The sequence below is a fragment of the Rattus rattus genome, chromosome 6 (genome assembly GCF_011064425.1).
Source record: "Rattus rattus isolate New Zealand chromosome 6, Rrattus_CSIRO_v1, whole genome shotgun sequence".
Classification (NCBI taxonomy): domain Eukaryota; kingdom Metazoa; phylum Chordata; class Mammalia; order Rodentia; family Muridae; genus Rattus; species Rattus rattus.
The window spans coordinates 149,444,675-149,457,980 of NC_046159.1; the positions used below are offsets into that span (position 1 = coordinate 149,444,675).

A 13,306-nucleotide genomic window follows, 5' to 3' on the forward strand; every position below is an offset into this window, starting at 1 on the left:
CCCTGCTAAGGATGCAGGACCTGAATGGAGACAACCGTGAGCAGAGGCCTCTGGGAGCCATGGAAGAAATGTGCCAGGAGGAGAAAAGGTTTCTGTGGAAGACTGAAGATATTTGGCTTTGTTCAGACTTCACCAGAACAAAGAGGAGAGAAAGCCCTCCTTTCCAGTGAGAGCCCTGAACAGTGGCTAATAAACTAATTAGCATTTCAAATAGAGGAATAAAGGTGCTAACAGCCCTTGCTCTGGGAAGCAGGGTGAGAAGGTCTTGCAGTTCTACTCCACTGAGGCAACCTTTCTTCTTTCCCTTGCCCTCTCCTACTATGTGTGTCTGGAGGTGATTTCATTCTCCTTCTTACCTTCCTCTTTCTTTTTATTTATCTTTTATTAGTGTGTGTGTGTGTGTGTGTGTGTGTTTAAATTTCTCAGCCCGGTAGCCTGATAGTGGTGGCTACAGCCCTTCATCCCAGTACTGGGGAGGTAAAAGCAGGCAGGTCTCTAGATCTGCAGCCAGCCAGAACCACAGAATGAGTTCCACAACAAGTTTGGAGAAATCCTGCCTCCAAAGGCAAACAAACAAAAGTCTCTCCTTGCATAGAGCTTGGAGAACCTTATGGAAGAGTTCCAGAGGGTATGTGTGTGTTGGGGTGGGGGGGATTGAAAGCCCAGAAGGAAATAGAACTCCACAGAAGACCAACAGAGTCAACTAACCCTTGGGGCTCTCAGAGACTGAACCCCCAACTAAAGAACATATGTGGGGTGCACCTAGCCCTCCCTGAACATATGTAGCAGATGTGCAGCTTGGTCCTCATGTGGGTCCTGAACAACTGGAGCTAGGGCCATCCCAAAGCCATTGCCTATGTGTAGGATATGTTCTTCTAACTGGGCTGCTGTGTCTGCCCTCAGTGGGGGAATATGTGCCTAGCCTAGAGGAGACTTGATGTGAGAGGACTGGGGGGATACCCAGTGGGGATTCCACCCTCTCAGAGAAGTGGAGGGGGATATAGGAAGAGGGATTCTGGAAGGGAAAGCAGCAATCAGATGTAACGTGAATTTAAAAAAAGTTTCTCCTTTTTCATTTCTTCTCTTTTGTCACTTTCTGCATGATTTTTCCATCCACAGGACTAGTATAGACATTATATTAGTATGAATCTATGTGCCTCCATTTACTTTATGGAATGTATACATAATTTATCTCTTTATATATACTATTTTCATTTCATGACACACTCTCGAAACCCAAACCATGCCACCAAAAGCAGAAACCTTCGTCCTTCCTATGGTCTTTTCTTCTTAGGATCTTCTTCCTTGATGTCTATTGACTTTGAGCTTTTAATCCTCATCATAAACACAACAGTATACTACTACTAAGCTTTAATAATATACTATAACCATCCAAACAAATGCACTTCTATTCCCCCAGATTTTTAATACTTGAAACGAAAGCTAATATGATGCATACGCTATAGGGTATATCGTTGAAAGCATTTTTCCTTTGGCCCTTTATGCATAATTTGTGACCACTTTATTAATGGACCCTAAAATAAGGATATAGATGTCAAGTTTAAAAGTTTGTGATACAATCTAGTTTCCTTAAAAACTGGAGGTAATTCTCCTGGGGAAATAGTATAATATGTTACACTTTATTCTAAAGGAAATAACATTGACAGAGCGACAGTTCTCCTCACAGATTCTCAGGTTTTATGCTGGTTTCTGTTTCTCATCCAAAGCAGATCCTGTTGCTGAGCTCTACCAATGCCAGATCTGCCTGGCCCCTCACCTGTTGCTGTGGTTTTCATTCAGGGCAGAGCTCTGCTTGTCCCCTTACGTTGACAATCATTTTTATTGTTTATTCATTGATCACATCAGCCAGTTGCTAATCGTCTCCTAAACCGTGTCTACAATTCCTAGTCACTGTGTGGCCTGCACATTTATTCTCTACTTTTATTGGATTAAATACTAAATCTAAATGTCACAGGAAATGACTTACTTCAGAGCCTCAGTGTGAGGAATACAGGGTTATGTGCACGGTAGGAGAGCAGTAACTTTCTCTAGCTATAACTGATACCTCGCAGATAGAAAAGATTAAAAGGAGAGAAGCAAGTTTATTTAATGATGTTTTCATGGCGTGGACGCCTTCAGAAATGAAGACCTATCGTGTATGGTATGTAAAGTGAATTTGTCTGGTAATTATTATGAAGCCAAGTCCAACTGAAGAAGTGAATAGTTGTGGTGAAATATGACTGGGTATCAAGGTGGTGCTTCAACGGGAGAACCTAAAGGGAGCTGACCAAGGCTGCTCACTCAGATGCTTCCTGAGCCCTGTGTGCAGCAAACATTCCCAGCAAACATTCTGACTGCCTTCTGTGGGAAGTGAATGAGAGCACCTTCCTATGGCTCATGGCTTCCTTCCAGGGAAGGGGCTTCTGGTGTCTATGACGCCTTTCATGGAGAGGAGTGAGGCAAAGACAGGAAGAGGCAGCGACAGCCTTTGCTTCTGACCTCATAGCTTCCTCCAATTCGAAACACTCAGCACACCAAGATGCCAAGTTTAAGGTTTGCATACTCAGTCCCAACAGCAATATCAGAATAACAAATTCAAGCACATACCTCCTTTTCAGCTCCCAGAGGAAAGTAGCAGATTGTGAATGTCATAACAACCCCACATGTGAGTATCCCAGGACATTAGACACTATGCGTCCCAAACCCTAATTAACTTATCTATAATCTTGAAATGGTTATTGGTATACAGCAAAATAAGAACGAGAATGCATTGTACAACGGTGTATTCTTTTGTTTGTTTTTAAGTTCCTCCTCCTAGATTTAAAATACGGCCTTTATTCTACTGCTGTGGTAGTGTGTGTGTGTGTGTGTGTGTGTGTGTGTGTGTGTGTGTGTTATACATATGTGTATATATATGTATATTATATATATGTAATCTAGAATTAAAAAGCTGACAAAATATTATATCTATATGTGTACTTAGGGCCTGTCTTCCTCTTAGGATCCTAAGAACGATGTGTTAGCACTAACGAGCATGTGTTGATACGCTGTAATTAGCTTATACATATGTGATTCAAGGACCCAATGTCCTTCCTCTGTTCTAGAACATCACACAGGATACTCCACTGTGTTGAATTATTGTGGATTGATGTCTAAATGCAGGTGAGTGTAGGCACAAGACAAGACAAGGCCTGTGATTGGGCAGTGAAAAAGAAAGGTGGGGACAGAGTGTTTGAAAGGTGGCAGAGAGAGGAGGAAGAAGAAGAACCAAGATGGAGGCAGAGAAGGACGACCCAGACCCATGTGGCTTTAAATAGCCACAGGTAGCTATGAATATCTTATAAGGAATGTGTTATTACAGGACAATTTGCCTGGTAGGAAGTTTATATCAGTATCAATTGGCTCTGAGTTCATTGTGTGGACATTTTGTGGGGACAGAATTTATGGATATAGATATAATTGATATATTACAAGTTTCTCGAGTTTGGATTTTGTCCAGTTGCTGGGAATTGTGACTATAACCACAGGGGGCAGAGACTGGGGATGTGAGCAGGGTTTGCAGCAGAGAGCCATGTGATAGGCGGTCTCTGCACGGGGCTGGCGTGCCAGCAACCTGCCATGCGGCTAGCCATGGAGGTGGAGAGACCACCGGGGACAGAGAGTAGCAAGAAGTAGCATGGCTTGACACCTGGTGCCCTGCATCACATCTTTAATATTTCCCATAACCACTTGCCAGACTGCCCTTTTCTACTTTATTTATGATATACATGTACTATTAACATACACAGTAATAGTATACATTCGGGTTTCCGAAAGATGATTTTTTTTCAGGTACGCCATGATCTCTGACCATATGCACAGCTCCAACCTTCCTTTCGCTTCACCCCACCCCCACCATTCTCCTCCTTTCCCTTGATTTTCTTTATGCTTTATTCACCAGGTTTTAGAAAATCTCTTTTCAACGTGTGTATTGAGGTATGAGATTATGCTCAAAGTACACTATATGCACATATGAAAATGATCTTTTAAAATCCTGGTAACTTTTTAAAACCAGAGGGCTGTTGCTGAGTGACTTAACTGCACTATTAATTAGGTTCTATTCTAATCCATCTCATTGGATATCATTGATCTAGGAGTCCATATGGTGCAAGTACATGGCTGTTCCCGTCCCTGTGTCTCTTTAGTATGTCTTCAAATGAGACTCTGATAATTCCCCCAGATTTCTTCTTACTCTGCATTGCTTTGGCCCCTGTGAAACGTTTGTGGTTCCCCATGATTCTAGGATTATTTGTTTGATTCATGTACAGTACATGCTAGGGTTTTGGAAGAGATTGCATTCAGTTTATTGATTACTTTTGATAATGTCGCGTCTTCCATTATCTCCATCTGCCAATCCAGGAACACGTAAACACTATCTATGTCTAATCCTTGAGTTGTCTTCAGTTTCTTTCCTCATTGTCTTAACAGTGTTCATTCTGAAGCTCCTCGCTTCCTTGGTCAGGTTTTCTCCTTGTTCTTTGGGGTTATTTTGTTTCCAAGCTATTTTTGAATAGTCTTGTTCATCTGATTTCTTCCAGGAATGTTCATTATTGGTAACTAAAAAGCTATTAACTTGGGGAATATTGAGTTTGTATAGCGATTCATGCTCGGGGAGGAAGCATGAGATGAATGCTGCCCCCCAGCTAGCATTCCCTTATTTAAAAATATTTTATCTATATGAGAGCATCTGTGAGTTTATGTGCACCATCAATGTGCACATTATCCATTGATAACAGCTAAGGGCACGGGGTTCCTTGTCTAGTTCATGTTTTCAGCCATTTACCAGAAAATGACTCAGTTAGCACAGAGAAGGAGAGGTGGACACAAAAATCACACCTCTTACCAACGGATCTGTTTGCACCTGATGCCTGCTGGGAAAGGATAGGTCAGGTTCTGCCAGCGCAGTGCTACTAGGTATATTAACCACTCTGAGGGAAGGTCCCGTGCTCAGGAACAGACCGCCAGTACAAAACAGACTCCGTATTTGTTTTATGGTGGTTGTTTTGTGTGATTTTTGTTTCATTTTGTTTCGGTATTTTTTATCTTATTTGTTTTCTTTTTTTTTACTTTTGCTATTTTGAAAGAGATGGGGATGTAGGTAAGGAGGGAGAGAGGCAGAAAATGAGGAAAAGAAAAAGGAAAGGGGAGAATTAAGTTTGAGGTCGAGAGTATCTGGGAGGGTTTGAACAAGGGGAAATATAAAAATATATTGTATGCAAAAATAATTAAAAATCACCTGTGACTCAGGATCTCCCAGACTTATGGTTTTAGTACTGAAAGTTTTGAAAAGTAATGCTCAGGTATCATATAGAGTGACTCTAACTGGGTTTGTTTTGGAAGTTTCTCATGGGTTCCGAGGAGCAAGACTGCAATTCCAATCTCATTAAGTCAGAGCAGAGGTATGAAGATTATTAGGACTTGAAGCCATTGAGGTCATGCATGATGATTACACGGTTCTTCACTGCAGCGTCACCCGAGTTCTCAGCCACTCTAGTCCTTTCTCATCCTAGTACCTCAGAGAAAGCGAGGTTGTGCAGCCTATATGTAAGGGAAGTGGGGATGGCGCTTCACTTCCCTGAGGAAGTTATATGCATAAATTGCTAGAATTCTACACGGTACATTTGAGCATTCTTAAATTAAATTGGGATATTTAATTTAGGCTTTGGACTATGATCTAATAATTGGTTATTTTGTTCCTCTCAGTTTGTCCTAGCTACTAGCATATTTATTTATTTATTTATTTATTTATTTATTTATTTATTTATTGCCATTCTTGAAGTTGATCTCATAGCTTTATGCGAGCCAGGCACACATGCTACCCACCAGCTCCATCCTGAGTTCTGCATCGATTGTAAAGCGAGAGGCCGGAGGGATGGCTCAGCACTTAAGACCATCAGCTGCTCTTCCAGAGGCTTGAATCCCAGCACCTCCAGAATAGTTCACAGTGATCGGCAGCTTCATTTCCAGGGCATCTGCAGCCCTCTTCTGACCGTGCCGGCACCAGGCATGTATACGATATGTGTCCTTGTATACAGGCAAAACACCTGTACATGACAATTCAGTGAAATGAAATGAATAAAAGTGATATTTGATGGTTGTTTTGTTTAATATTGTTATGGGGCCAAAATATGTAATAAGCCTGTGCTTTCGCTGAAGAGAGATTCCTTGGGGATGCACTCCCCCCCCCAACAAAATTGAGAATTGTGAGCTCCAGTGATAGACATCTTTATAGAAAGGGACATTAGATCTTTTCCGACTAAGAATTCACAGAAATGACATTACAGTGGAAGCAGAATTTAAGTACACTGTTGAAATTTTGTGAAGATAGGGCTTAATCTATTTACCGAAGCTGATTGTTTGAGTTGATAGCCATTCTCTGCAGACAATGATGCCGTTTTATCATGTTGCAGACACCTAATATTGTAAGTGGAGTTCAATTCAATACTGCCTTATCATCACCATGTCTCATAACACTTCACTGTAAATCATGTTCATCACTCTGCACTGACGGCAAGGATATAATTCTATTTCGGAGAGATTCAGAGTGGGTCACAGTGTTTCCTGCTTCCGGAAGGTACCATGGATGCTAATTGCTTGATTTTGTATGCTTGCACTTCCCCAGGGTCGGGATTCACATATATTCAGTCAAGCAGCCATTAAGTAGCTTTTAATCAGCTACAGTTCCGTCCTTATCAGATAGCTGCAATTTCCCTTGGATAGGAAGTAAAGTCTTCAATACAGTGAACACGTGTGTAAATTTCTTCATATTCCTCAAGCGCTACTGAAATGACAATAGAAATAGGAAAGTATAGAGTCCTGTATGAAAAGGGACCAGGTGAAATGATGAGCCCGACAGAAGCTAAAAGGAACACTGTCTCTAATGACAGTATCAAGACCAACAGTACCAAAATGGAAACGCTGGCCAGCAGGAGTGCTGGGATGCTGGAGAGGAACAAGTTAGTGTCCTCCCCCTGCCTCCTCCCTTAGAATCTGAGAGGTCATAGGAATGGGAAGCAGTGGGTCTGTTGAAGGTAGGGTAAAGCATAGACTTCAAACAGTATTATAAAATGTCAGAAAGCTCACCGCCTGAGACCATTCTCTGTTGTTGTGAAAATATAAGAATAATAAAGAGTAACGGTGTCTTTTACCCCGCTAGCTCTGTACCGCGGTACCCCAAGATATCTGCTAGATATCTTGACGGAAACACAACCCAGCCGCACACTTTCCTACACTCAAACCTTTACATAAAGAACACACAATACAATAATCTTAGATCCAATTGGTAAGATATAATTGCCCACTTAAACATACAAAGCCCAGTACCATCCATCCCTTAGGAACATTAATAACAACCTGTAATACACAGAGCAGAATCTTAACATCACCTGCCATGGCTTCTCACCCCCTCCTGTCTCCTCTCTCCTCTAGTCTCCTCCTCTTCCTTCAAACTTCTCTCCCGCCCATCCTTCCTTCTCCTCCAATGACAGGCCTCCTTCTATCCTGTACCTGCCTCACCTGTGACATCATCCTACAATTCTCCATCTCTCCCACCAGATCCTCTTTCTTCCTCAATGTTGCCCAATATCATATGACAATTTACTGGAGAAGTTTCACCTCAGAAACTAGGGTCTGGCGATGGGCATTGCAATGGACACAGGAGGATAAAGAAGACTGCCTTTCAGCCTAGCTCCAAGGAGACTTAAAGGCAGACTTAAAATCTATACAAAGGCAACTCAGGGGCCAACTGTTCTTGAGACTCACCAGGACCCCCCACTTCCAGAAAAATGCAACTCTATTCCAGGCAAGGTCCACTGAGAACTGCTGACAAATCCCACCCAGTCACGCCATGGGGCCGACACTTTCCTCATCTAATTTGAAAGCAGAGCAAGGCTCATTAATTTGATCAACCCTCAAACGCAAAGGACAAAACCCAAAATGAAGAGTCAAAGGAGGCTCAACAGAATTGAGAGCCGAAGACGAGGCAGGGATGAGCATAGAGCAAATGTGTATATTTCATAATATAGCAACAAATACAGCAAAGGCTGTAAGAAGGAATCATTTAGCATCAGAATAAGAAGGAGCAATGAGAGCCATTTTAGAGTGAGACCTTAAAAAGTTGTAAGAATGTTATTGAGATAAAGGAATGGTCATTTGCCGAGAAAGCAGAAGATGACTGCACAAAGCCTGAGTCACTCCCGGCCTGGCAGTCCCTGAAGGAGAGAGCAGAGGACTCCACGGAAGAAGTCCCCAAAGAAGAAAAAACTCTAACGTTAGTTACCTCAAGAGTCGTTGGCCTGCAAAAGTTAGGAAATCGTCCCCAGCATACATCATTGTGAAACTTTAAGGCACCAAGGAAAAGAGGAAGTCTGAATGGTTTCAGAAAGCAAAAACTGCCTACTCAGGATAAAGTGCTACACTGACTCTGAACAATACCACAAACGAGAAGACAGTAAAAGAAGGCCTTCAGAGCCTAAAAGAATCAATTCTTCACCTAAAAATACAACAAAAATGGCAGGTAATGTGGTATTATAAACCTAAAAAAATGTTTTCAAATATGTAAGGAGTCAAAATATTTACCTCTTCAAGGCTAATTAGAAAGAGTCTTCCAAGGACAAAAGTTATAGATGGGAGCCAAGAGTTTCAGGAAACTGGTCCATTCAGTACCGGACCAATCAAGGGGCCAACCGAAAACTATCGTGTTATGAAGAAATCGAATCTAAATGCTGAATAAAAAAGAAAATAACATAAAAAAGAATAAACTACCTTTCTGATCAACAAATATTATGTAAGAGAACCAATGACTCTCCTTCTGTAATACATCAACAGGAATATCCAAAGAGGCTAGCCCAAGGTTGGAGGGTTCAATGGTTCAATTGTTAAGAACACATACTGCTTTTGAAGAGAATCCGTGTTTCGTTCCCAGAACCCACCGATGTCTGACTACTTCCAACTAAGTGTAGCTGTAGTTCCATGGGAATCTGATGCCTCTGACCTCCACAGGCGTTTGCAACTCTGTGGACACAAGATGCAGACACATACACATATAATCTAATGAATACATATATAAGAATAGTAAGATAAGGAATGGAAACAAAAGTTAAAATCCTCAAAACAAACTCCAAGCTAGCTATCAGATAGTAGTAAATAAACTATTTTTACTTTTAGAAGCTTTGCAAATTTATTTGTTCAAAATGTGTGAAAATCTTCCTTGTAGGAAAATGTTAAAACTTGAAGCTTAGTTAAAATGTTAAATGGTAAAACTTAGGCTTAGTGTTCAAGGGCATGGTGGCTCACAACCATCTATAACTCCCCTTCCAGGGGATCTAAATCTCCTTTTGGCCTCCATGAGCACCAGGAACATATGTGATTTGAATACATACATCTAAGTGAAAAACTCATACACATAAAACAAAAATAAGATTGTAGTGTTAAAAGTTTTAAATCCTCTATAAGAATAAACTGCTGTTATAATGTTCCAGAAAGATCATCTATCACTTCAGTTACTTATTGCTGTTTACTAAATCAATCTAAAATCTGTGACTTACAGTAACATTATTTAAAGTTTTCCATGACTCAGAGCTAAAGCCCTGGTTCGTCAGCTAAGAGTACTGGCTTTTCTCACAGAGGACACACATTCAGTTCCCAGCACCCACATGACGGCTCCCAACCACCTATAACTCCAGTTCCAGGAAATCTCACACTTACTCTGACCTCCCAGGCTTCCGTCATGCACATGGTATACACACGTACACACAGACTCATACAAGCAAGCATAAGATTAAATAAATACTTAAAACTTTTCTCATGATTCTACTAGTTTTCAGGTCTTAGCTAGACTCAGTGGGGTTATTATTCTGTGACCTGCTATGTTGACTAGCGGGAGCCATGTTCTCTGGTATGCGATTTCGCTTTGTATATGGTATCTATCTTCCTCCTGGACTATCCATCCACATAGCCCTTCCTCTCAAGACAGCTCAAGGGCATCCTTTGTTATTAAGAGGAACACTATAAGATGTTCCGGGTGTCTAAGAGATGGTCGTCCTGCTATGGCATACCTTCCTTGCCCAAACAAGTCAGAAATTAAATTCAAGTCAATAAGATAAAACCCATGAAGGATGTGAATAGGAGAGCCTGGTTCATTAAAAAGCACGTGATGGATGTGTGCACTCTACTGTGCTTTATTTTATTTGAATATTTTTAAGGATAAAGTATAGGACATGACATACTCGAATTTTATCCATAAATAAATCTTAATAATTGAATTATAAACTACGTAAAGCTCAGCAGGGGCCAGGGAGTTAAACCTTTACTGATTCACTAAGTTGATAGAAGTGGCGATCAGATTTATTCGTCCTCCTGTGTTCTCTAACCTCTCCTTTAGTGTTACAAGTCAGCCTTAACGTTCCCTGTGTTTTATGGTGTTACAGACCCTTCGCTTATCAAACCCTATCGACCATTTCCAGTCTGTATGTGTTTACAAAAATTTGAAGACCATTGGACTTACACTGAGAAGTAATATGTGCTGAATTTCAGTGCATGATACAACTTTGCCACATAAAAAAGTGAAATTTAAAATTCCTTGGAAACTTCCCAGAGCTACAGAATAAATACCACCAGAAATATATAGTCTGGTTTTGCAAAAAAAAAAAAAAATCTAAACCTCATCTTTAATACCAGATAATTAGAGGTGGATTCTAATTCATTAGACAAACCATAGACTGGAGACTTGAAGCTCATTATGAAGAGTAAAAGTCTCCTCTTCCCTACATATATTTTTCTTAAACTCTACATTTTCTTCCTCTCTTATCTTCTTCTTTTGTTCTTATTAACAAATAGTAAAAAACCAAGTTAGTGTAATTTAATTTTCCATAAAATATCTTGACTGTTACTTGTGCTATTAAACTGTTCTTGTCATTGTGGAACACCCAGCATGGCTGTTATAAATGACTCAAAGCCCTTTCCAGAGATAAGATGCCCTACAGACACGACACGTTCACAGTAGTCTGCAACCCATTTAAATGGTGTTTGATCTGGCAGAAGTTGCTATTTCAAGGACCTTGGAGCCATCATAAATTTGGATACCATCCTTGCTTACTGGGTTTCAAGTTCCCCAAATGTTCTTTATTGAAATCCAATATTCATTCCAAAGTATATTATACTGAATGCAACTTAACAGAGAACAGGATCCAGAATGGTCCATTTTCCCCAGTCACTCCAGTTAATGATAAGAACTAGACCTGGAGAACACAGTTGATTGGATTATCCTCTCTCTCATTGTAAACGCTATATCTGCAGGAAACTTATCAGGTTTCTTTATCATTAATTTACACATTGGGAAGTGAAGGCTACTGTAATTCCAAAACACACCAGGGGAACTTGTTTATTTAAAGTAAATCAACATGACAGCATTTTCCTTCAAGAAGATAACAGTGATTATGAAACTGGCCTGTAAATGAACACAGGACTAAAACTTGTACAATTTTATTTATGCAGACTAAAACATGTGCAAACTTAAGTAACCAAGATTTGCCTCCATCTCAGAAAACTTATTTATTTAAAAAAATTTTGATATTGAATTGTTACAGCTCAACTTGTCATGTCAAAACCTAAGGCTTATTGCTGACAAATTCATTGTGAATGAATTTAAGGCACACAATAATGGGAAAGGAATCCAAAGTCGGATGACCTCAAAACCCACAAGCAAGAGGAGGCATACATGACATCCAAACCCGAATTCTATTGTACTTTATGTTGCTATTGTTCAAGGCCCAGCCTTTGGGGATTAAGACTTTCTGGCAGTCCTTTCTCCAACTCCTCCATTTGAGACTCCATTCTCATTCCAATGGTTGGCTGTGAGCTTCCTCCTCTGTATTTGTCAGGCTCTGGCAGAGTCTGTCAGGAGACAGCTATATCGGGCTCCTGTCAGCAAGCTCTTCTTGGCATCCCCAATAGTGTCTGGGTTTGGCAGCTGTAAGTGGGATGGAAAAAAGACTGAAGGATCTGAAGGGGTTTGCAGCCCCATAAGAACAACATTATCAACCAACCAGACCTCCCAGAGCTCCCAGGGACTAAACCACCATCCAAAGAGTACACACGAAGTGACCCATGGCTCCAGCCATATGTGTAGTAGGGAATGGCTTTGTAAGGCCTCAGTGGGAACAGAGGCCCTTGATCAGGTCAAGGTTCCCCAGTGTAGGGGAATGTCAGGGTGGGGAGGTGAGAAGGGGTAGGGTTTCTGGAAGGGAAACTGCGAAAAGGGATAACATTTGAAAGGTAAATAAAAAATACCCAATGAAAGAAAAACGAAAGACTTTCTGACAGTCACCCTTTCTTTACTCCGCTTTCTTACCGTGGTCTATGAAATCATAGCCAAATGGGAAGCCAGAGAGGTAGAAGGGTTTCCTGTGACACCTTGTTCCTATCACTGTGCTAGGAAGTGTGGTTTCTCCTCTGAAAAAGTCACACTCAGTAGGCATTGACATATTGAACGCTCTTTTGTAAACACTTCTCTTTTGCTCGGTTACTATTGTACCCACCTAATCGGCCCAGGAAATACTTCTTTTTTCTCCCCAACATCCTATTGCCTTGAGGACTAATGTTGCATGAACTACGCTGGCTGAACCTCGTTCTGTACTGAGATCTTAAATTTAAAAATCTCTAAAAAAGTTATCAATGGTTCCATAATATTCGCATATACTGACAGGCAGGTCATGAAGTGGAGAAAACTATGTGTTTTCCTGGGAGGGAGTAGAAAAGGTTTTGTTTTGTTTTGTTTGTTTGTTTGTTTGTTTTATTTTGCTTCGTTTTTTGATTTTGGGTTTTTTTTTTTAAGTGATGAGAAGTATTCTGCCATGTGACTATGCAGTTGAAATGATCCAGTAAAGATATGGAAAGCAGTGACATAGAAGAAATAAATATGGCTAATATAGAAGAGAAACAATAATGGGTATCAGAGCTACAAAATGCTCACCCTTTCAAATGCATTTAGAGCCTACTTAAAAGATTGCTTTGCTCACCTGTCCTTCCCTTCACACTTATGGGTCTCACTAGATAGTTGCTGTGTGCACTATGTATTAAACCAGAAATTTCTGTGAGAGAGAAAAACCACAGATCTTTGTGTTGTGGGTGTTTATGGGCATCTCTGTGGGCTCCTTGTTGTCTGGGAGACTTAGGAATTGAGACATTACAGTTCCACCTCTTTTTATGCAGCATTTGCCAAGTGCCTGAAGGAATTCCACTCATCTCAGAATGAAGAGCCTATTCCACA

The 13,306-nt window shown here is 40.7% G+C and overlaps 1 protein-coding gene across 1 annotated transcript in view; it reads left to right on the forward strand.

The window, feature by feature from the left end:
- The window catches only part of Magi2 (membrane associated guanylate kinase, WW and PDZ domain containing 2), a 1,438,642-nt gene that overhangs the window by 876,080 nt on the left and 549,256 nt on the right, over nt 1–13,306 (forward strand).